Source organism: Geotrypetes seraphini, chromosome 2, assembly GCF_902459505.1.
Source record: "Geotrypetes seraphini chromosome 2, aGeoSer1.1, whole genome shotgun sequence".
Taxonomy (NCBI): Eukaryota; Metazoa; Chordata; class Amphibia; order Gymnophiona; family Dermophiidae; genus Geotrypetes; species Geotrypetes seraphini.
The window spans coordinates 377,324,251-377,350,044 of NC_047085.1; the positions used below are offsets into that span (position 1 = coordinate 377,324,251).

Consider the following 25,794-nt stretch of genomic DNA (forward strand, 5'->3'; position numbering starts at 1 on the left):
TTTGGCACCCAAAATAAAAATGCTCAAGACTAGACCACACAAACAAAATCCCATCTGCTTTAAACAAAGTAGAACGAGTGCATGCCATTTCTGAGGTGATAATCACAACTTGACTATTTTTTGGTATAGTGTACAAATTGCAAGAGGGATATAGCTCCATTCTTGAGGAATGTGGAGTTTGTGATACAGAACCGGCAAGTCAGGGTCTGACCAGTCCGATACAGAATCTAGACTTCACTCAACACAGATGAATTTATTGAATGATGCAATCAATTATATTGGTCATTGTACTTGGGTAACTTACCCAGTTTGAGGTACTGGACTACCTTGTCTCCTTAACCATCCCTTATTGTCCTGTCCGTCTTCTGCATTCATTGAATGACTTTCATCTTGTCCTGCCAGGACCTCAACAGGCTCAGCTAGAGTTCACATGTCACCGAGCTTTGTACTTCACCTGGAATTCACTTCCACTTACACTTCATAGTTTACCTTCCCTTAAAGAATTCATGGTAGCTCTTAAAAAATGGCTGTTCTCCCAAGCCGTCTCCTCTAGGTAATATGTGGATGTAGTTGCCTCAGTGCAGTCAGCGTACTGCTGCAGAGATAATGTCCTCTAATCTGTTATCCACCCTATGTTCTTGAGTGACTGATAATTTTTTTTCCAATTGTTATGCTGGTATTCCTTTCCTTTTCAGATTTTAGACTTTCACACCTCCAAGGTGTGTCCTTTACAGTTATAGCAATATAGTAAATGTGAAATAAATAAATAAATAAATAGCTGAAACTAGCTGAAGGGGAAGGGTTTCTTTATGTATAGAGGTTTATTGGTGTCTTTTATCGCTAATCTTGAAAACGGGGTTGGGAGAGGGATGTGCGATGTGGTGGAGGAAATGTGTGGAAATGTTTTGGTTTGCTGTCTAGAGATGTCACTGGGATCACTCCTACTCTAGATCACCAGGGATTGTAAAACAGGCCGGGAGGGGGGGGATGTCTAGGGACTGGGGCACTCGGGATGGTGTGGGTAGAGGGATGATTTCTGTTCGGGGGGAGGGAGACAATTAGAGCAAAGAACAAATATTCAACTTTCACTGAAAACACGGAGTCATTTTCAGCTGAAACTGAAAATATGCCTGAAAACTAAAACAACCTTCTGGCCTAAACCAAAATAAGGCAGGAAAAGAATTTTGTGCTGCTTTTGATGGCATAACCACAAACCAAAATTTGATCAGCCTTTTAGCTCACTCATACAGTTGTCATGATCTCAGCCACAATGGGATTTAGATTTAGGCAAAGATGCACAAACCTTCTGGATTTAGCCACATGTAGGCTGAGCCATAAGGTATGCTTTCATTTATTATCTGCAATGTGGTTCCTCGAGGGGGGGGGGACAATGTCTCCATACCAGTTACTTTCCAAGTTGTTATATCATTTGATCTATAACATGTCCACAGCAAAGGGAATGCTGTTCCTACAGCTGATATCCCTGCATGCTGGTGCTTCCAAATAACAAAGTATTTGGTATGGAGGACTTATGTTTATTTCAGATAGTTTATTTTTGGAAATGGGAGGGGAGGGGGGCAGTGTAGAGCCGGCCTACACAACGAAGAAAAGGTTAGAAAAACTGATCACTGAAGGGCAAATTATAAAGGAAACAAAGTACAGTACAACAGAGAAGCATAACGTGCTGACCCTTGAAATACTCCGCGACAAGTGGTTAACCTCAATTGCATGGCTCTAGTCATCTGTGCAATTTCGCTCTGGTACCGACTTGATGATCCCTTTAGAACCTGAAACCCCGGGACCTGTTAGGATATTTAGAGCAGTTTATGGTCATTGCAGAGCAAAGGGGCGATTACCCTGCCCTCTGGTCCTTTCTTAAGCAGATTTTGGGCAGAAGCTCCTCTCATGTAGTACTAATTGACATGATTGGTTGGGGGAGGGGGGAGAGGGAGAGTGGTGAGCTCACTATGCCTGACTCAGGCTTATCTGCCAGGGGCTAGGGAACGGGGATTGGAAGGGGGAGTAAAGCTTTGCCTCTTTCCAGTAGGGCTCAGCTCAGGGCTCCTGGCCATCTGTCCGCACTCGGAGTCAGGAGGGAAAGAGAAAGAGACCCACGTTCGCTATTGCTCTGCAGAAGGAGGAGACTTCCGAAACTGTGAAGGAGGGTTTTTCTCGGGTCTAAGAAACAGCTCAACAGGTCAGTACTTCTGCCAGTCACTTGGAACTGTCCAGATGATTCCCTCTGAGGTGCCTGTTTAGGGCACTGGTCCACTTTGATTTCTTTTCGGGAGGGTTGGACAGCTTAGGAACTGAAGGGACTGCACTTTGCAAAAATCCCTCTGAGAGTAACAGTCGGCTGCCTCTGTTGTCCCCGTACACCAGTGGTCTCAAACTTAAACCCTTGAAGGGCCATATTTTGGATTTGTAGGTACTTGGAGGGCCTCATAAAAAATAGTTAAAGTCTTATTAGAGAAATGACAATTTTGCATGAGGTAAAACTCTTTATAGTTTATAAATCTTTCCTTTTGACTAAGTCTTAATAATAATATTGTAATTTATAGCTAAAGAGACATATGATCAAGAAACTGTTTTATTTTACTTTTGTGATTATGATAAACATACCAAGAGCCTCAAAATAGTATCTGGCGGGCCATATGTGGCTCCCGGGCAGTGAGTTTGAGACCACTGCCGTACACCTAACAGATGCTACAAAGGGAGCCGAACTGTTTGAGCCTAGTCCTGTAATCACAGTCACTAACGAGGCAGCAAGAAATAAGGGGGAGGTCAGCTCTTAGTTTATTTTATACGATAAGGCGAACGAAACAAATAAATGGTGTTCCATTCGTAAATGTATCCCTCCCAAGTACCCGGCTTAGCATTGCAAGAAACTGCAGAAAGACGGTGCGTCTTGGAAACTGTCACTTTCTTCAGGAGCAACTCAGTCACTGTTCCAAGTCCTCCCACTGGGGAATGGATGACACTTGGCTTACAAAACTCACTCATTCATCTACCCCCCCCCCCCCTCTCTAATTAACATTCTTTGCTGTCGATCATGCATTGCAGAAATGCGAAGCTTGAAATTAGAGTTTGCTCTGCAAACAACTAAAAGGGTTTGGGGCACTCATGAAACTTCAGTTTTTTTTGTCAGAATGAAAACAGACCTGTTCTGTCAGCTTCTTTTGCTCTTACTTCGCAGCCATTAGCTGGAAAAGCACTTAAGAAAGGTCCTGGTCCGGTGTAGCAGAGAAAAATCTCATCTCACTTAACTTTGCCCGTGAGTGCTTGGCCGGGAAACATTCCTTGCAAAATCTGTAACTTAGAAGTAGCTGAACCTGCATGCTTTGCCTAGGTTTCGTTTAAGCAAAGTGTTGATGTACTAAAATCAAACTAATCTCTGTAATCCAGGGCTGCCCAAGTCCGGTCCTCGAGATCTACTGGCAGGCCAGGTTTTCAGGATATCCACAATGAATATGCATAAGAGAGATTTGCATGCCAAGAAGGCAGTGCAGGCAAATCTCTCTCATGCATATTCATTGTGGATATCCTGAATTCCTGGCCTGCCAGTAGATCTCGAGGACCGGACTTGGGCAGCCCTGCAAGTGTAATCTTAAAGGCAGCACTGAAAATGCAAAAAAAGAGCTGTTTCGCTCTGCTGGGTTATGTTTTTACCTCACGGGGGGGAGATGTTATTATTAGCCACATGCACTGGAGTTTCTGTTATTTATGTCTGGCGTTTGTTTTTGGAGGTGCTGCCTCCTATATAATCAAGCCATCACTTTACTTCAGGGGTGTCCAATGTCGGTCCTCGAGGGCCGCAATCCAGTCGGGTTTTCAGGATTTCCCCAATGAATATGCATGAGATCTATTAGCATACAATGAAAGCAGTGCATGCAAATAGACCTCATGTATATTCATTGGGGAAATCCTGAAAACCCGACTGGACTGCGGCCCTCGAGGACCGACATTGGACACCCCTGCTTTACTTACATGCATATTTAATTCCATCGAGCAGTGGTGTAAATTACTTACAAAAAAATAAAATCAAACTAGAGAAACTTGCAAACATGGCTGTCGTTACTTTCTTGCTCAAGGAGTTTGGATGGAGAACAAAGTTAAATGATTTCTTTTACTGTGGCTCAGTGGCCAGATTTGAATTCCTTTTAAAATACCTTGTTTAAAATAAATTATAGCCTTGCTGTCTTTCTTTGTGAAAGTGAAGGAGGATTTCATAACACAGGACTCTGTTTTGGATGAAATCTCAGCGTTTGGTCCCTTCCTTGTGTCTCCATAGTTTGGAGTTTGATGGGAGAGATGTCTCTCCCATCAAACTCCAAACTATGGAGACACAAGGAAGGGACCAAACGCTGAGATTTCATTCAAAACAGAGTCCTGTGTCATGAATAATCTATGGTGTGTCTATCTCTGTCAAATGAGTTCCAGAATAAAATCTACTGTATCAGATGGACAGCTGCTTAGAATCGCCTTTTGCTAAAATCTGTTCCTAGATTTCTTGAAAAAGCAAATGTGTGTGTGTGGAGGGGATGTTTCCTGCCACTCACACTTTGATCACTTTTGTAATTTCTCTTAGAGCCTAAGAATGCCCACATGCATTTGGTAACCACAAAACTCAGTTTATATGGTTCTTAGTTTTGATATTTTAGGTTGGGAGTCTAGAGTGCTCAGTGATAGCATACCCTATGACAGGGGTGTCCAATGTCGGTCCTCGAGGGCCGCAATCCAGTCGGGTTTTCAGGATTTCCCCAATGAATATGCATTGAAAGCAGTGCATGCAAATAGATCTCATGCATATTCATTGGGGAAATCCTGAAAACCCGACTGGATTGCGGCCCTCGAGGATCGACATTGGACACCCCTGCCCTATGATCTCACTGTTGACTTTGTTATGTGCTCTACACGGTTTAGAAGTCCTGGCTCATTAATTGGTCTGGGCCAATTTTGCTCTGTTGTAAAAGTGGCACCAGATTTCTTGACAAAGTCATCCCATATGTGGGGCAAAAATGATTACGTACCTTTAATAAATTAGCCACTTTGCCGTTAAGGATTTGCTGTTAAATAATATTTTTTTAAAAAGCTTGTTTGGTGAAAACCTTTTGTCCGTGTGCTGAGATTAAGCTCAAGGTTAGAAAATGGATGTTGTTTCTTGATTTTCATATCTTGTGTCCTGCTAGATTTTATTTTTTTGAAATTTTTAATTCCAGCCTAATGGTTAGTGCAGGTGCCCAAGAACCAGGGGAACCGGTTTGATTTCCATTACAGCTCCCTATGACTCTGGGCAAGGTACAAAATATGTACCTGCATATAATATGTAAACTGCTTTGATTGTAACCATAGAAAGGTTGGTATATCAAATCTCATCTCTTTTCCTATAATATATCATTGTTCTTGGTCAGGACACCATATTTTGGGTTAATTTTTTTTTTTTTTTTTTGTAAATCTTTATTCATTTTATACAAAGCGCCAACAAAATATGTAGTCAAATAATACAAATAACAGCACTTATCATTGTACAAATAAGAAACAAAGTACTTTACTCTCCCCCCCCCCCCCCACCCCACCCTCCCTGGATGTGTGTAGAAATCATCAAGGTTAATCAATCAGTCAGTCTTTTATTTGACAAATGCCTCTAATGGGCCTCATATTAAAAAAAAAAATTGTATTATTACCCAATCGTTCTGCATTCATTCTTTCATATCGGTAATGCAAACAGAGCGATTCCCACCAAAAAGAAAAATTTAATCTGTCCCAGTTCTTCCAGTTTCTGGTTATCAATTGCATGGCCACCCCTGTCATAATCAGAAGAAGTCCACTGGTGAAAGTTGCAAAGGAGATGCAGAAATGCACTGACCAACTGAAATTAACACACAAGAGTTGTATGGCATTATTGCAAAAGAATGAGAAACACCCCCCCCTTCCCATAGTTTAGCACATTCCCGCCTCTCTCCAGCCTTCCTCCCGGCATCGCAAGACTACGGGAACTCACGGCAGTCATTTCCTATTGGCAATCTGCACGGGGCAGGAGCGTAGGAAGATCGCTCCTGTCCCGAAAGCCTGCTAGACCACCAGGTAAGGCCAGGATGCCGGGAGGAAGGCGGGAGGGAGGCAGGGGGTGGGGAAGAGCCGGATGAGAAGTTATTCACGGTTTTTCTCAATTTGCGGTCTGGCTGTGCCCCTATCCCCCGTGAATACCGAGGGAGAAGTGTAGGTGTCTATGTTAAGTCTATAAAGACACTTAGGCTTCTGTATGTCTACATAACATTGCCCCCCCCCCATATGGTTACACCTAAGTCATGTACAAGTACATGTGTTCTTATCATAAAATGCCAGCCTTGCCATGCTGGGACAGGCCAAAGATCCATCAAACCCAGTATCCTGTTTCCAACAGAGGCCAATCCAAGTTACAAATACCCAGCAAGATCCCGAAAGAGAAAAACAGATTTTATGCTGCTTATCCCAGAAATAAGCAGTAGATTTTATTTATTTATTTATTTTTTTATCCCATCCTCCCCAAAGAGCCCAGGACGGGTTACACAATATACAGTTTACAGGTAAAATTTGTCATAGTTACATCGTAAGATTTTGTAATACATGTTTATCCGAGTCGGTCCCTGGGATCTGTTTGTGGGAAAGGTGAACTGCTTCTCTACCCTATAGTGCTCAGAAACTCATGCAGGACATGGATTTCAAGAATTTGGGGGGATTTGGACTCTCCCAGAACCTTAACAAACTTCTCTATATCCTCCCCTAAATAGAGTAGCTTCAGGCTCTCAACCTTTTTATTTTTATTTTTTTAATTAGATATCAGCTATGTACTGCACATTTAAAATGAATGTGAGCTACTATACAGGAGATCTTAAGGCTAGATTCTATAAATGGCACCCAGAGATAGGTGTTGAAATGATGCGCGCTAAGTTAGTATTCTGTATAGGGTGCTCTGCGCAGAATAACCTTTACAGAATACTATCAGCGCACATTTCACACCTAACATTGAGCACAATCATGGTAGTTAGGCGTAAAAATGCAGGTATTGTATAACATCATGTCTAATTTCTAGGAACGTCCCTGACCCACCCATGCCCCTCCCACAGCCACGCTCCCTTAGATTTGCACACCATGAAGTTTAGGTATGCATGTTATAGAATAGGATGTAGGGCAGATCTATGAGTAACTCCTAATTACTGCCAACTGGGCATTTCTTAACACCAATAATTGAATATGTCTATTAAAATGTTATATTCTGCCAAATCTAGCAATAGTTCATTGGCGGTTGACATATAAATATATGGAAAACAGAAGAGAATTCCATAATATATAGAAAAGATCTATATTAGACATGCATTATAAAATACATAGAAATCGTCCAATCAATAAGATAGTATCATATTGTAGTCCAATTGCCTGAAAACCTTTTGACTAGTTAATATGGTCATTTGGAAAAGAGTCAATCCCAAAGGCTTGTTGAAAGAAATGTGTTTTTAATAACTTTTAAAAAGTTTTATGATTACTTTCAGTACAAATCAAACTAAGTTGATTCCAAAGACTATGAGCTAATTTTTTTTAAAAAAGAATGCCTTATTGCGAGTCGATTACCATCTAGTTCTAGTTACTAATAGTAAGAGCAACCTATTATCCTGCAAAGATCTTAATGTTTGATCTAGAGCAGGGGTCTCAAAGTCCCTCCCTTGAGGGCCGCAATCCAGTCGGGTTTTCAGGATTTCTCCAATGAATATGCATGAGATCTATGTGCATGCACGGCTTTCAATGCATATTCATTGGGGAAATCTTGAAAACCTGACTGGATTGCGGCCCTCAAGGAGGGACTTCGAGATCCCTGATCTAGAGTATAGGGAATAGTCAAAGATTGCAGATAGCTAGGTTCAGAGGTATGTAATGCTTTATGATCATTGCCTAATTGGCTTATTAGTCTGCACCATAGATCTGTGATCTGCACCTAACTTTGGGCCATTTATACAGCATCTGGGGGTAATGGGCGTATCTCCTGTACCTCAAGCTATTAGAATAAGGGCATATTTTGGGGTGACATGCATGGGCTGCAAGAAAGTAGCAAAATATCCAAGGCTGCCCAATGGTAGGGGTCACCTGAAGTTGGACCCCCCACACACACCTGCAGTATCCAGCCTTGTTCCAGCCTCCGCCCCACCCCCACCCACCACCAGTCCCTTACACACTGCTGCAGTCACAGCAGAAGCAGCACTGAAAGCCGCCTCTTTAGGTGGTAGGGCCCCCCTCCTGACACATCCCGCTTCCCAAGTCCATCTTAATAGTGGCTTATGGACTTTTATTTTAGGAAATTAGCCAAGCCTATTTTTAAACCTTGCTAAGCTAATTTCTTTTCCCATATTATAAGGTACTGAATTCCAAAATTTTATTACACTTTGAGTAATAAAATATTTTCTCTGATTTGTTTTAAATTTACTACTTAGTAGCTTTATTGCATGCCTCTTAGTATGTGGGATTCATTATGTAAATGCAACATTGGCCACTGTTGGTGGGACCATTTGTGTTTATCACCAGATAAGTGATTTCTTTAAAAGACTGTTGCCTTATTAAAACTTTAATTGTTTGTACAATGGGAAGGTTTCTTTGAAGTATGAAGTGCTTGCCTTTTCTAAATCATTGTTCTGAACTGAATTTAGTTGACTAGAACTGGCCTTTTCCTCCCATGTATATGGGACTGTCCACTAAGATTTTAATTATCTGTTTGTTTTTAAATTATTGCTATTCTTGTTTTGTATAGAATCTAGTTTTATTTTGTTAATTTTTAAGTCCTAAAAACAAATAGCACCTAATGAGGTATATAATTAAATCACTATCAGATCTCACGGACTAGTTTAACAGGAAAAAAGACCTCCATGTACTAGGGGCTACTGAAAAGTTCTCAGCTCAACCAAGAAAATTACAAGTTATTCCACACTTTTTATTTCAGTGAGGCAAATGCATCTAGCAAATGGGCACAAGTACAGGGAAACCAAGCCACTGTGACATCACCAATTAAGCTGGTTCTTAGGTACTGGTGGAATGAGACATTATGACATCACAATATGAGGAGCCACTGAAAAGTTCTCAGCCCAACCAAGAAGTGAATGATGTGAAGCCATGAAATTTACAAATTATTCTACACTTTCTTAACACTTTTTGTTTCAGTGATATGAAACGAAATGAAAAGTGTGGAATAACTTGTAAGTTTCATGTCTCCACATCATTCTCTTCTTGGTTAGGCTGAGAACTTTTCAGTGGCCCCAGGTCAAGATAGCTCAGTTCTCACATTAGACTGTTGACTATAGGAGGGGGCCACTGAAAAGTTCTCAACCCAGCCAAGAAGAGAATAATGTGGAGACATGAAACTTACAAGTTATTCTGAACTTTTTTTGACACTTTTTGTTTCAATGAGGAAAATGCATCTAATAAATGGGAAAATTTATAGAGAAACCAAGCCATTGTGACATCACTGATGAGGTTGACTGTTAGGCATTGGTGAAATGAGGCATTATGACATCACAAGCGAGGGGCCACTGAAAAGTTCTCAGTCCAACCAAGAAGAGAATGATATGGAGCCCTGAAATTTACAATTTATTCCACACTTTTAATGACACATTTAGTTTCAATGATTTGAAATGAGACAGAATGTGTCAAGAAAAGTGTAGAATAACTTGTAAGTATGACTTTACATCATTCTTTTCTTGGGCTGCAAATGTTTCAACGGCCTTCCTACACTGCATTTAGGAAACTGTTATTTTTACTTCAAAGCATTTAACTGAGAATAAGATAGGAGAAGGAATATGTTTGTACACTTCCCCCTCCGTATTCGCGGGGGTTAGGGGCAGAGCCGGCCCGCAAATATTAAAAAACTGCAAATAATATTCAGACAGGTTCTGCCGCTAACCCCCGCTTCCCCCAGCTATTTTAAGCACTGAAAGCCCCCCCCCCACCCCCCTTAAGCCTTACCTGGTGGTCTAGCAGGTTTTCGGGGCAGGAGCAATCTTCCTATGCTCCTACCCTGTGCAGATCTCTCACATGAAATGGCTGCCTTGAGCTCCCGTAGTCTCTCAAGCCATTTCCTGTGAGCGATCTGCACGGGGCAAGAGCGTGGGAAGATCGCTCCTGCCCCGAAAACCCACTACACCACCAAGTAAGGCTTAAGAGGGGACTTACAGGGCTTAAAATAGCCCGAAAAATGAAAATGTATTTTTTGATTTAAAACTGTGAATAAGCAAATCCCTAGATAAGGAATTCGCGAATACGGAGGGGGAAGTGTATTATGTCTGATTTGATAATATAGGGAGGTATAGTATCCAATATGTATTTATGAAGAAGACATATGAACATGCTGTTGTTTACATTATTCAACTATTAAACTGGCTAATGGCAAGCACTATTAAATAGCCAACAAGAGTCTTCTTGCCATAGAAGTGCGAAGAACTACAGATTCATAGTAAACACACTAGGGATATCTCAGAACGCTATTCCAATAATGTAATATGTAATGTAATAGCAGCTCTCCTCACCGACTTCACCTTTACGTGTGCTCACTTTGTAACTTTTTTGTTTTAAATCAATCTCTAATTTCTGTCATAGCTCATTTTAATCTGGGAGGCAGTAGAATATTCAGTTGAATAATGCTACATAAAAGCTAAGTGCAGTTTTGACCTTTAAGGATTCAAAGGTTCATAAGGAACTTTATATGAAGATATAGGAATGTGGAATGTAAAGAAAACTCTTACAAAAAGCTTTATACAAAATTAAATTAGATTAAAATGAGTTATGATAGAAATTAGAGATTGATTTAAAACAAAAGAGTTACAAAGTGAACACACGTAAAGGTGAAGTCGGTAAGGAGTGCTGCTACCCTGATATTACATTATCGGAGTAGCATTCTGAGATATCCCTAGTGTGTTTACTATAAATCTGTAGTCTTCGCACTTTTATGGCAAGAAGACTCTTGTTGGTTGTTTACATTATAATGTGAGATTATGGGTGATTGTGGGAGTGTTTTTATGTGTGTTTGTTTAATTGATTATGAATGTCTTTTGATTGTACTCTGCCTAGGATTTTAGGCAGGTAATAAATAGTCATAAATAACAAATTTGGTGCCTAACTGAAGTAACAAACCCATTTAAAAATGATTTAAATATTGTTTAAAAACAAAAATGTAAGCACCTAGAGGCATCTACGAAACTAGCATCTAGATCGCATTTATGGGGGCACCTTAAACCCCCCCCCCCAAGGTTGAAGTTGGTGTGGCTAATGCTGGAAACGACCTTAGGCATCTTTAGGTGCCTCCATAGACGTGATTTGCATCAAGCATTTACCCGGACATGTCCTCTTTTTAGAGGAATGTCCAGGTGTCCAGATGGCTTTTCAAAGCCCGACACTTTGTCCAGGTTTTGAAAAGCTGTTGTGATTGGGACTGAGTCTGGAGTGCATCTGTACATGCGCAGATGTGACGCAGCGATGTTGCATGCATGCACGCATGTGTGCAATGTAATCGCGTCACATCTGCATATGCACAGATGCACTCCAGACGTGGCCCGAAGAGACGAGGTTTGCGTGGGGCTGGTGTTGGGGGATAGAATGGGGCGGGGCCGGGGAGGGCGCAATGGGGTGGGGCAATGCGTCCTCTCTTTCCAGATGCAAAATCTGGTAACCCTACAGACATAGGCCCTATATTTGCGACACTTATGTTTGAGGTAGGCAAAATTATACAAATGGTGCCACGGCGTGCTTGACACACAATCGGTGCCATTTGTAGAATCTGGCCCTTTGTGCCAATCTTGAAATTTCTTGTTGTGATTATAGGAAACCCATTACCAGATGACCTTGCAGTTGTCATTAGGTGCCACATGATCCCAGTCATCAGCATAGATGACTGCATTGCAAATCCCTGGATGGACAGCACTGGACAGTTAATGTTCAGCATAGTGACTTTTTGTAACTAGACATTTTTACGCATTTGATCCACATTTTTTGTGGCAGTTCTTGCATTAATCGGCTTCTCACTATGGGGTCCTTTTACTAAGGCGTGCTAACCAATTTACTGTGCGCTAAATATTAGCACATGCTAAATGCTAAGGCACCCATTATATTCTATGGGCGCCTTTGCTAAATCGGTTAGCGCGCCTTAGCAAAAGGACCCCTATATTATTAAATGTTGAATTTTGTACTACGTTTTATTCCACTACATATTTGAAGGGTTGTGGTTTGCCAGGCTTTATGTAATGTTTAGGGGGACAGTTCTACAGTGTGACACGGTTCATAGATGAAAGCAAGCAAGACAATCGCTTGTGGACAAATGAACTGAGACAAATGTGTGGACAAATGAGCTGAGACAAATGCGCGCAAGACGTCAGTACGCCAGATTAAAAGTTAAATTTAAAGCACTCTGAGGGGGAGTTTGGGGAACCCCCCCCCCCCAGTTTACTTGGAAGTGTTGGCGCCGCCGTTGGGGGGCTCGGGGGGTACCCCCCATTAGAGAGGAAAGTGTAATTTTTCCCTGTTTTAGGGAAAAATTACAGTTTTGTCTGTGTGTGGGGGGGGTGTCCCTCCCCCACCCCACCCCCAATGGCAGCGCCAACACTTTGAAGTAAACACACACCCCCTCGGCGCGCATTAAATTTAACTTTTAATCGGATGCGCTGACGTCCTGCGCTCATTTGTCTCTGCTCATTTGTCTCCACGCGATTGTCTGGTGTGCTTTAGTCCCGACACAGTGTGACAGGGAGGAGGGAAAAGATAAAGTATTTATAAAAATAGCATTATATAATAAGTGAATGATCCCTTTCTGAAAGCGTGCGCTATTTTTCTGACAAAATGCCAGTAAGCATGTGTGAACCATTGCACACATGCAACCACTGTGCATCCTATCGGGAACAGAGTGTGCACTCTTTTAGAGCCAGTGTGCCCTTTTTCAAAATAGGATGCACTCTTTTCAAAGAGGGTGCACCATATGACTTTCCTCCCATGACCCAAAAAATAGCCATACGAAAGCTATCAAGATGAATTTTCAGAAAGGACACAGGAAATCAAGTTTGATTAAAATCTGATATATCGCCAAATCAGAATACAAGGCGGTTTACAAAGATAAAATAGGGTAATGTATACTAATACATAATCAAAAAGAAGAAAGACGAGTAACAAAAGATAATAATAAATCACAAACAGGGGTGAAAAGGTAGGAACAGGGCAGAACTACAAGGAAGGAGCAGGGAAGAACAAAGGGGGGTGGAAACAAAACAGCTGATAATAATGCGAGTTTAAAATGCATCTGAAAAAATGCTCTTAAAAGGACGATTTTAATTCTTATACAACACAAAAGTTTTCTGACTGCTCATTTGTACTTTATAATATTAGTCCTATCCATTTGCCTCTCTAATCCTACCTGGCCCATCGGGATTTTTAAGAATCTCCAGACAGACAGCCGCCGAATATCACCAGTGACCGGCTATGTCGCATGACATAGGCAGTAGAGAATGACACGGTGAAAAAATTGGTCCCCGTCACCGCCCCGTCCCCGTCTCACCATCCCCGTCACCGCCCCGTCCCCGTCTCACCATCCCCGTCACCGCCCCGTCCCCGTCTCACCATCCTCTTCACCGCCCCGTCACCGCCACTGCCACCCCATTCACCGCCCCGTCACCGCCACTGCAATCCCATTCACTTTTCTTTATTTACGTATAAAGGAAACATTCTTTAAAACTTTAAAACTTAGTTAAATATTAGTTAATAACTATACAAAAACAAAACACGCAGAGAAAAAATTAATTAATATAAATTCCCTGACTTCCCTGCACTGTCCCCCCTTGAAGCTTCCCAGTAAACATTTTTGGATGGAGATGTCAGTTGTTTAATCTACCGACATATAAAAAAGTTGGACATATATTTTGTAACACTGGAAAAATTGTTTAAACATAAAATATCTTTGTTGACATCTCAAAATCTTCTCCCTAAAAGCTTCAAAATGATGCCTGAAGTTACCTTGGGGGTTCTGAGCACTATTAATTTTAATTTATTACAGCACTCCAGAAATATTTTTCTAATTGTTTTAACTTGGAAAAGCGAACCAGGATTGTCTTAATGAAAGGCTTATGTTTGCACTGCAGCCCTCCTGCCCTCGACGCAAACCCCCCTCCCCCCAACGACCGCCCCCCCCAGCCGACCCGCGACCCCCCTGGCGACCCCCCCACCCCCCTTCCCCGTACCTTTGGTAGTTGGCCGGACAGACGGGAGCCAAAACCGCCTGTCCGGCAGGCAGCCAACGAAGGAATGAGGCCGGATTGGCCCATCCATCCTAAAGCTCCGCCTACTGGTGGGGCCTAAGGCGCGTGGGCCAATCAGAATAGGCCCTGGAGCCTTAGGTCCCACCTGGGGGCGCGGCCTGAGGCACATGGTCGGGTTGGGCCCATGTGCCTCAGGCCGCGCCCCCAGGTGGGACCTAAGGCTCCAGGGCCTATTCTGATTGGCCCACGCGCCTTAGGCCCCACCAGTAGGCGGAGCTTTAGGATGGATGGGCCAATCCGGCCTCATTCCTTCGTTGGCTGCCTGCCGGACAGGCGGGTTTGGCTCCCGTCTGTCCGGCCAACTACCAAAGGTACGGGGAAGGGGGGTGGGGGGGTCGTGGGGGTCGCCAGGGGGGTCGCGGGTCGGCTGGGGGGGCGGTCGGAGGTTCTTGGGGGGGGCGGTCGTTGGGGGGGAAGGGGGGTTTGCGTCGAGGGCAGGAGGGCCTGGGATCCCTCCTGCCCGTAATGTAGTGCGGGGTGGGGTTAGGGGGTCGCCGTGGCCAGGAGGGTTTGGGCTCCCTTCTGGCCCGATATTGTCGGGAAGTCGGCGGTCCTTCGGGGTGGGGGTGCGAGTGGTCCTGCCGGGGGGGGGGATGTATCGGACGTCGGGGAGTCGGCCGGGCAAGAGGGCTTGGGCTCCCTCTTGCTCCGATCGCGGGTGCGGGTGGGAGCGCGTGCGAGCGGTCGTTCGGGGTGGGGGTGCGAGCGGTCCTGCTGGGGGGGTGAATCGGGCGTCGGGCGGTAAATAGCGGTTCCTAGAAGGGGGTACATTGGCCCGCGGGGACAAACCTGTTCACCGTTTCCGCGGTCGGTGAATGGCCTTGTCCCCGTCACCGCAGCGACTGCTAGTTTTCTTCCCCGTTTTCGGCGGTGACCCGCGGCTTAAATGCGGTGGCCGCGGGTAAACCGTCACCGTGTCATTCTCTAATAGGCAGTCATTGGGCTAGCTGGCTATCTCCCACTGATTATCGGGAGAGGGGGGAGGGAGATGATGGGGTGCTGAGAAGTTCTCAGCCCAACCAACCAACTTCCTAAATTCTGAGCATTATTTTGCCACTGTAGCTGCAAAGAGTGTTATCTTATTTTGTTAAGTGTTAATTTGTAGAACCATATCTACGTCATTCTCTTCTTGGTTGGGCTGAGATTTTTTCAGTACCCCCTCATATCTTGCACTTACTCTTTACCTGTATCAGTGTGTACAGCAGTACCCCGATTTCCTGCACTCGTAGGTCCTGATTTTATAAATGGCACCTGATTCCTAGGCATCACTGAGCACAATTGTCAACCGTCTGCTAGGCATCATGTGTAGAATCGTGCTTAGTAGCACCTAAGCAGTCTTTGGCCTGCAATTTAGGCCAGAGTTTTCTTAGCCTAAGTGAATGTGCCTAAGTCAAACCATACCCAAAACCTGCCCCAAATCTGCCCCTAACCACGCCTATCTGCAGGTAGGTGCCTCAGTGTGGACACCTATCTTGAATTGGTAGGCACCTACTAAGTTAGGCACCCACCAGCTAATTAATTTTTTTTTTGTACTGTTTTTTAAAATTGTTTTATAATGGTGCTTTCAATTATTGGCGCTGATTAAGCCAATTAAAATTAAGTTAGGTGCTTAGATGGGCTAGGTGCGCCAATCTATTTTTAGGCATCATTTATAGAATCTGGGCCATAATGCTATGAGCTGACTAGGAGGTGCTTTCATAAATAGAAACACTAATAGCTCCTCAAGAACAAAATATAAAGCAAACGAACAATTGTATTCTCAGAAGTGGTATATAAATGCTTAAATAAATAAATGGTTTTGCGTTCTTTTAACAACCAACTAAATTATTTGCTGCAGAATAAATTGGTTTGTTCGTGTAATGTAGAAACTTGATAGTTGTCAAATTAATTGTATGTAAGCTAAGGAAAGAGGCACTTTTTTGCTGCTCCTAATTTAGATAACTATACCTGAACTTCTAGATATAACGTAACCCATATCTTATCAAATAATTATTATAGGTGAGATGGGATTGAAAATGGAGTTAGACATTTATAAGGTGCAGATGTTAAAAACTCTAGTAATGATTACTATTAAAATAATACTTTCTAATTGGAAAGATTTTTCAAAATTAGATTATAATTGGTGGAATATATTATGCTTATATACTAAGTATGAGAAATTTTAGCTGCAAGATCCAGCAATGTAAGTAAGTTTGAAAAAAAAAATGTGGGAACCTTTCTATAACTTTGTGACTACTAAGGCCTTCTTTTACGAAGGCGTGCTAACCTATTAGCATGCACTAATTGATTTAGCACACGCTAAACACTAACGCGTGCATGTTAGTCTATGGATGCATTAGCATTTAGCATGTGATAATTCGATTAGCGCACCTTAGGGCCTGTTTTTCAAAGCCACGCTAGCGGCTGCCGTGCGGCAACAGCCCCGAAGCCCTTTAAATCTCTATGGGCTTCAGGGCCGTTACCACACAGCAGCCGCTAGCGCGGCTTTGTTAAATAGGCCCTTAGTAAAAGAGGAGGTAAGTGTAATCTAATATAAAATTATTTATAGTTATGATTATAATATACTATAGAGTAGAGATGATTGCAATACCCAGGGTCAAGTTAGGTTTCTGTTTTAATTTAGGATAAGTATGATCTGTATAATTTCTGTTGTATTGTTTATCTTTTTTTGTTATATAACAAAATTCAATAAAATATATTAAATAGGGAAAAAAAAATCAACAAAGAATCTGATGCGTGAAGTATCCTCTATATGGCTGATACATATCAGAAGTTAAAATTTGATCCTGCCCTTTCTGAATGAGATCCATAAAACTAGATGAACGATCCATCTGGCCTCTTCTTTCACCCTCAGTTGTTGAGCTTTTCAGATTTTTATTTCATAACCTTGATATCTCTTAACTCATGGATTAAGTGACATCTTCACTGATGGTAAGCATCCATTTCGCAATCAAATGGTTCCCTAGATAGTGTTACTTTTTTCCATGAGAATTTTAGTACTAACACTGCAAAAAGCAGGACCATAGAACCAACTAAAGAGGGGATTATTTTCTGTGCAGAAAGGTTTTGCAGATAACCTCAAATGAGTGCAGGGGCTATGTAGATCTTCATGAGCTGCAATTATTGATAGAAGTATTAACAAGAGAAAAATAGGTCACTTGGGGTTTAGTGTTAAGTAGTAAATCCAGAGCCAGTGGGACTTAGCTGAGAGGAAAGGTTTGTTCAGTGCATTTACTTAATGAACCAAAAGAAAATTGTGTATGTCTATATAAGGGAAAGGCGAATGAAGAGATTCAGAATATCGTCCTGCTATAATTCTCCATGATTAGTAAATATTCCACAATGGAACAGAAAGAGATGTTTAAAGGAATTTTTTTTTTAATCTTTATTAAATTTTCAAACTACAATTATGCATGTAAATAATTCATGTACATATAATATTACAAGAAAAGCACAATAAACTTAAAGAAATTAATAAGCAATTATTTTCCCCCACCCTCCCACCTAGTAATCAAGAAAATAAATACCCAATAAAACAATGCTTTTGGATTAAACCTTACATTAGAAATGTATCAACTATTCCTATTGTTATTATATAAGTTTTATGTTTATTTATTTATCAATTATTAGTGCAAGGAGCCATTGCTGAATGCTCCGTGCTGCTCCCGATACTCATAGAGTTCCTATGAGCGTCAGGAGTAGCGCGGAGCATTCAGCGCAGCTCCCTCTGCTAATAACCGCTATCACAATTTAATAAAAGGGGTGGGTAAATGCTGCATATAAAAACTACATATATCACCAACACATTACATAAATAAAATATATGTAAATGCAAATAATATAACCAAACCATTAATATAAAAGATAAAATAATATTGTATCATAATAACACATAAGAACCCAAAGCAAAATCTTCCTGTTGCACCAAGGCCAAGAGTAAAACTCAGGTACCACTAGGCCAGGAGTGGGCAACTTTTGCCCTCAAGGGTCACAACCCAGTCATTTTCAAAATTTCCCCAATGAATATGCATAAGATTTATTTGCATGCCAATGACTGCATTGTATGCAAATAGAGCTCATGAATATTCATTGGGGAAATCCTGAAAATCCTACTGGTTTGTGGCCCTCAAGGACTAAGGTTGCCCATCTCTGCAATAAGCCATAATTAGGCTAGACACTGAAACAGGGCCTGCAAGCTCACACTCATACAGGCCTGCAATGATGAAACAACACTTGTGTCTCAGAGAAATTCATCTTTTGTATAGCCAGTCTAGACAGCCACTAGGAACCTTCACACCTAAGGTGTCTAAAGGAATATAAATCTTTAATACTGAGGTGAGATAGTACAGAACAGCTAACTGTAGGGCTTTTTGTATCGACAAATTATTTTGAACCGAATGCGTTAAACAACGGACAACCAGATCAGATCCTTTAGAACTGAGGTAATATGTTGTCTGTGCCCTACAGCTAAACAGAATGTGGTTTTATAGCATCACATGAAAAGAGACTTCCAGTGAGAAAAATAATTAGTGATACCTGGTTCTTTCTATTGCAGAGACTCAGCTGATAAAGATAATTCGAGTTCCCTGCACATTGCCATGCCATACTGTACTAAATATTTCTCTTTGAAAGCACAGTACAATTACGTTATACCTTATATTTTGAACACAGACTTCATGTATGTATCACCATTGTGCATGATGAGAGTCCTGTTTTCTCTTGCAGGCATTAAACAGTTTTGCTGAGTGATTCTCTCTCTGTCTTTCTGCTTACATGATTTTTTTTTTCCACTGGAAACTGCTTCAAGGAAATTTGATGTTTGGGTAAAAGGTGCAGCATCTCAAACTTTTACAAGCAAATGCCCCGGCAGTTAGTGTTTTGCTGACAGCCAACAGTATTTTCCTGGATATTCAATGCCTGGCCATGTCTAGGCTTCGGCACTGAATATCCGGTTTACACAGCATCAGCTAACACATGATCTCTTAAGTCGATATTCAAAACTTACCCAGCCATGGTTGTCACATAAAGATAGGGCTATGTTTTATACAGTCCTATATATGTAGTTACCCTGAATATCGGCACTTATCTGGCCAAGTGCCGACTCCACCCAAAATAGCTGACTTTCACTTAGGCAGAACCAACCTAAGATTCTGATTGGCCCAGGTGCCTAAGGCCCCTCCTATGGGGGTGGTCTTAGGCACCTGGGCCAATCAGGCCCTTAGGCCCCTCCCTGGTGCATCCCACAATATACTGGGAAAGGGCAGGCCCGCCATTCTGACAAAGGCAGGCCTGCCAGCTGGCCGGAGGGAGGACCCCTCCACCTGGCCAACAAACAAGATTAGAGGGGGGTCGGGAGGGGTTAGGAGGGCTTCAAGTGGGGGTGTGGGGGTCTGGGTGGGGGTGCAGGGGATCCGGCAGGAGGGATTGGACATTCCTCCTGCTGGCAAACTATGGAGGGATGAGGGTTCTGGTAGGAGGGATTTGGCATCCCTCATGCCGGCAAACTATGGAGAGGGGTGGGGGGGTTCCGGCAGGAGGGATTGGACATCCCTTCTGCCATGATCATTCGGGGGGCGGTGGGGGGGGGGGGGGGCGGCCAGGTCTGCTAAACTTATCGTGGCAGAGAGATCCCTTCCCACATTAAGCTCAGCGGCTGCATCTACTTACAATGTAGGCCAGATTTTTGCATGCATTGTAGGCCAGATTTTATATGCATTGCATGCATCTCCTGCTGGCCTAGGGAGACGCATATGGCCGCCTAAGTCTGCCTAAGGCTACCTCTTGGCCACACCACGCCCAGACCTTGCTTTAGGCGAGCTTGGACATCTCCCTAGGCTCCCGGAGGCGCCTCTAGTATAGACAGCCTGCCTTGGGAGGTCCCGATTGGCTGTTAGACAGTGGTAGGACGCCTACCACCACCTACAATTGGAACGTTGTTTATAGAATCTGGGCCTTAGTATGCTTTTCTTTAGAAAAATTCATCCAGTGCCAGCATTGGCAGGTTGGATCTATTAAATGCTTTTAAATTGGTGGGTGACGATTAGTTACTGCTGAGATCAGTTTCTATAAGGATGAGTTTGAGATTGGGTAGATTTATTTATTTGTTTGTATGTATTGAGATATATTAACTGACCGTATAAAAAGATTCACTCAAGGCAGTGCATGACAGGTACAGTTTGACATAAACCAGTGGCATAGTAAGGGTGTGTGTGAGGGGGGCTGTCCACCCCAGGCGTGGTCTTTCATGGGGCGACGGCATCCCTCCTCCTCTCCTACCCCCTTCCCCTGCTGCATACACATGCCTGCATCCCTTCCCCATACCTTTTTAACCTCGGCGTGAGCAACAAAGAACTTGCTGCTCATGCCAGTTTTGGAGCTCTCTCTGACATCACTTCTGGGAGGAAGTGACATCAGAGAGAGCTCTGAAGCCAACACGGGCAGCATGTTCTTTGCTGCTCATGCGGAAGTTAAAAAGGGAAGGGGAAGGGGCAGGGGTGCGTGTGACTGGGGGTGGGGAAGAGGGCGGGAGAGGGGCACCACCGCCCCAGGCGCCAGTTACCCTCACTACGCCACTGCATAAAACTTTGTTTTATTTATTTTTAAATGTATATACCATATATTAACTATACGGTTTACAAAGCTTATAATTACAAAACACAGTTGCAGAACAGTACTCATAAAAAAGAAAAACCAAAAGCGTTAACAAACAATTGAGTTTTCAGCATTTTCTTAAAATTCATTTTTGTTCATTCATTCAGTTTTGTTACTATCATAACAATATTGAATTGACCAAAGAGATTAACATCATGCGGAGGGGCATTTTTGATATGAAGCTTAAGTCCGAGTTTAAATGTTTTGGGAAAAATGTCCACAAATCCAGTAGAGAAAATGACCATTTTCTAGATGTTTTTGAGCTTAATATGTCTATCTTTTAGGACCATTTTTGAAAACAAAACGTTCAAAAAAGAAACGCACACAAACAAGCTCTTGGGATGTAGGAGCGGCCAGCATTCTTAGCAGAGATATGTATGGCTGGCATGTACTATTTATTTCACATCTGTGGGTGGTGGGAGGGGGTCAGTGACAACTGGGGGAATAAGGGGGGTCAGGCCCTAATCCCTTCAGTGGTCATCTAGTCAGTTTGAGCACATTTTTTGTCCCTTATTCATTTTTAAAGCAGGTCTAAATGGTGCCCTGGACGTTTTTTATTTTAATGTTTGATTATCACTGCAAAACGTTCAAGTCCTAAGCACATCCTAAGCCCAACCAAAACACGCCTTCAGCATGCCCCCTTTGAATTTAGACAAACAGCCTAGAAAAACGTCTAAAATATGTGTTTAAAAAATAGTGATTTGGACGTTTTAGCAAGAAAAATGTCCAAATGCCATTTTATGCCATTTTTGGACATTTTTCTCTTTCAAAAATGAGCCCCTTGGTATCAGAAATATAAATATGAAATAGCACAGCAGGACAATCATAACAGAAATAGGATAATATCAGCAAAATATGAAAGATACATCATATATGCGGCCTGGAAAGGTATAGGAAAGATAAGGAAGCAGGTTTATGGTTAAGTTAAATCTAAGGCTGCAAATGTTAAATCTGAGGTATCCTATAAAGGTTTTCTCTCTCCCCCTTACTAGTCAATTGCTTTTTACAAGCTGTGGTCCATTGTTGAACCTTTTGCCTTACCCACCCCCCCCTTTTTGCAAAACCGTAGTGCAGTTTTTGGCGCCGGCCACAGCAGTAACAGCTCCGACACTCATAGGAATTCTATTACCACCGCGGCCATTGCTACAAACTGCGCTATAGTTTTGTAAAAGGGGAAGAGGTTAGTTTGTTGGGTTTTTTAAAATATTTGGATGAAATTCAGGCCATTTCTTTTGTATTTGAGTATTTGGACACCTCTATAGACACCTTGCCTTAAATTGTTATGGCTTTGGGGAGGTCAAGCATTCCTAGGTTCCTAGTAGAGCTTTTACGGGAGGGAAATTTATTACTTTCTCCAATTCTGTCAGGAATTTAAGAGTGAAATTGGATGCAAAAGTCTCCTTTGATCCTCAGTCCTTGGAGGTGGTGTTCACTCTTGCAATATTTTGAAGTCCTGGCAGAAAGAAAGAGAGCAGAAAGCTTCTCTTCCAACATATTCTCACAAGCTAAAGAAGCAGAACATCTGAATTTTAGTTGAAAGTCATCTTCTCTTCTGTTACTGCTCAAGACTCCTCATGCTGGGATGGAGTAGGTCCTTACCGTTTGAATTCTGGCCATTTTCCAAGGTTCATGTAAGTTTTTCTGAAGCTGAAGAGATCAGCTTTGGCACCGTATAAAGAGGTTCATTGGTCATTCCAAAATAGCTACGATGTGGGCTTTAGTGGAGTGCACAGCTGACAATTATGCTTTGTATAAAGGCCTTCTAGGAAAGTTTCTTAGAAAATTGGAGATAGTCCAAAATGCTACAGCTGGTTCATCACTGAATGTAGTAAGAGAGCCCAGTCATCCTTGGTTAGTCTACATTGATTGCTAGTAAATGAATGAATTCAATTTAACTTCTTGGTATTGGTTTTCAAAGTTCTCCAGATTAAAAAGATCTGCTTATTTATGTGGGACATTAGTGTGATATAATTCAGAGAGAACATTAAGATATAGCCAAAGATGTCAGCTGGTGGCCCCACAGAGAACAGTGGAGGGTCTGAGCCTCTTTAATAACTGTTCCATAGTTGTGGAAGGGTCTACTGATTGAGCTGCATCAGGAAACCAACTTGCGGACCTTAAGAGAAAACGTCAGGCTTTTTAAAATTCCCTACTTTATGATTTTCTGTTTGGATGTATTTGCTCACCTTTTCCAAATCCACACTCAAGCTAAGTTGACATCAAGTGCACAAGTTAGTTTCCTGTTCAAGTGGACATACAAACTAACACATACCTGAGTCAATGGAGGGTAAAGTGGCTTGCCTGAGGTCACATGGAGGTGCCAGTGGGATTTAAACCCTCGCTTCCTGCTTCCTAGTCTGCTGGTTCATAGTCTGCTGGTAAGAGCGGATAGAGTAGCTGGTTTTAAGAAAGGTTTGGACAATTTCCTGGAGAAAAAGTCCATAGGCTGTTATTGAGAAAGACATGGGGAAGCCGCTGCTTGCCCTGGATCGGTAGCATGGAATGTTGCTACTCCTTGGGTTTTGGCCAGCTACTAGTGACCTAGATTGGCCACCGCTAGAATGGGCTACTGGGCTTGATGGACCATTGGTCTGACCCAGTAAGGCTATTCTTATGTTCTGTTAGCCTGTGTCTGATTTTAAATGTGGATAAATATTGTGACAGGGACCCTGCCAACCCTGAGCTTTAACCTCAGGAATATGAGCCTTATACTACCTGCTGCTTAGGAAGGAAAGGTTTAGAACCCCTGAGAGAAAGACAGAACCTAATTAAAAGTCCCAGTTGTAAAACTGCCACTTTAAAGTCTGCAAAAGCTGAGTTTAAGAGTGCAGGTCCCTTTAAATCTTCTCCTGTCCCAGCCAGAGGGAGGGGGTGGGGCCCTGGAGCAAGGAACTAGGAAGGTGCAAGGTGGAAGGAAACAGCCCAGAAAGGCAAACATAGAGCTGCTAAGAAAACTGCTGGAGAGAAAACATGAGCAGGTAGGAGAGTCTGATATTGAAATGCAGGAATTTGATTTAGAAGAGGCTGTTTGTGACCCACAAGGGGAAGAAATGGATTGGCAGCCTGCTTCTGAAATGCTGAGGAAAGCATGGACTTTTGAACAGTGTCACAATATGGAGGAACTGTGAGTAACGTGTTTTGTTTTGTTTTGTTTTTTTGTGAATGATAAAGCCCAGGGAGGGAAATGTGTGCTCCCTGTGAACTTTTCAATTCTATCAGTACTCTGGGATGTTTATACCATCCGGTCCAAGTGATTTGCTACTGTTTAATTTGTTAAATTGATCCATTACATCTTCCAGTGTTACAGAGATTTGTTTGCATTTCTCTGATTCATCAGAATTGAATACCATTTCTGGCACTGGTAGCTCCCCCATATCTTCCTTGGTGAAGACTGATGCAGAGGGTGATGGGACAAAAGCATGCGAGACTTTGGCGCACCAACATTGCAGCGCAGACAATTCGGCTCAAGACCCCAGTGCGCTGCCTAAAAAGTTACTTTTAAAGAGCTACAATGGGGGGTGTGGGGGGAACCCCCCCACTTTACTTCATACTCTTTGCGCTGTTGTTGGGGGGGGGGGAGTGCAACCTCCACATTATAGAGAAAACTTAACTTTTTTCTAAAAAATCGAGAAAAAGTTAAGTTTACTCTAAAATGGAGGGTTCCAACCTCCCAACCCGCCTCCCCAACGGTAGCGTGAAGAGTATGAAGTAAACTGGGGGGGTTCCCCCATGTCGGAGCTCTTTAAAAATAACTTTTTAGGTGGCGCGCTTGGGTCTTGCACCAGTTTGTCTGTGCTGCAATTTCGACGCGCCAAAGTCCCGCACGCGAATGACTATGAACCGATGCAGAGAATTCATTTAATCTCTCTGCTATATCCTTGTCTTCCCTGAGAGCCCCTTTATCTCTGTCATCTAGTGGTCCAACTGATTCTCTTCCAGGATACTTGCTTTTAATATACCTAAAAAAGTTTTTATTGTGTGTTTTTGCTTACAACGCTATCTTCTTTTCAAGGTCTCTCTTTGCCTTCCTTATTAGCACCTTGCATTTGATTTGCAATTCCTTGTGCTATTTGCAATTATTTTCAGACGGATCCTTCTTCCACTTTCTGAAGAATTCTCTTTTGGCTCTAATAGCTTTCTTCCCCTCACTCATTAACTACGCCGGCTGCCATTTGGTCTTCCTTCCTCCTTTTTTTAATACATGGCATATATCTAGTCTTGGTTTCCAGGAAAATATTTTTAAATAACATCCACGTCTTTTAGATTTTTGACTTTTGCAGATGCTCCTCTAAGTTTCTTTTTTATCATTCTTCTCATGTTATCATAGTCTCCATTAAACAAAGACTTTCTTCAACTGCTATCTATGCCCTAATCTGATCTTACCTTATGCTCTGAAATGCACCCTAAAATACTAATGTAGACTAAACACTTTTTTATATAAAAACCCTAACAGAGACACTAAGGGCTACACTATTGCCTAAACTGACTTTGCTGAAAAAGCAGAGTACTGAACTAAAAATTAAGAGGAGGACAATGAAATAACTTACTGAAACCCAAGTTTTACGTTTTCCCAAGTTTGAATGTCAGCAGCTAAGATATTCCAATGGAGTTATTTTTCCCCTTAGCAGATCCTCACTCTGCGCCTCTTCAGTACAAGGTCTAGCCCAAACATCCAAACTGTGCCCTGGACACTTTTTAAAATGTTTGATTATTGCCGTAAAACATCAAAGTACTAAGTCTACCCTAATCTTACCCAAAATATGCCTCTAAAATGCCCCTTTAAGATTTAAACACACTGGAGACAAAACAAAGAAAAAGGCGTCTAGAAAAT

The 25,794-nt window shown here is 42.4% G+C and overlaps 1 protein-coding gene across 6 annotated transcripts in view; it reads left to right on the forward strand.

Annotated features, from left to right (window-relative positions):
- The window catches only part of LOC117353978 (poly(rC)-binding protein 3-like), a 342,700-nt gene that overhangs the window by 29,949 nt on the left and 286,957 nt on the right, over window positions 1–25,794 (forward strand). For 4 of the 6 annotated variants that reach the window (XM_033930637.1, XM_033930641.1, XM_033930636.1 and 1 more), the window contains exon 2: window positions 2,048–2,197. The exons of the other annotated variants lie outside the window; for them this stretch is intronic. The gene's annotated coding sequence lies outside the window, so the exon portion shown is untranslated. The remainder of the gene's footprint in view (window positions 1–2,047; window positions 2,198–25,794) is intronic. 6 annotated transcript variants of the gene reach the window in all.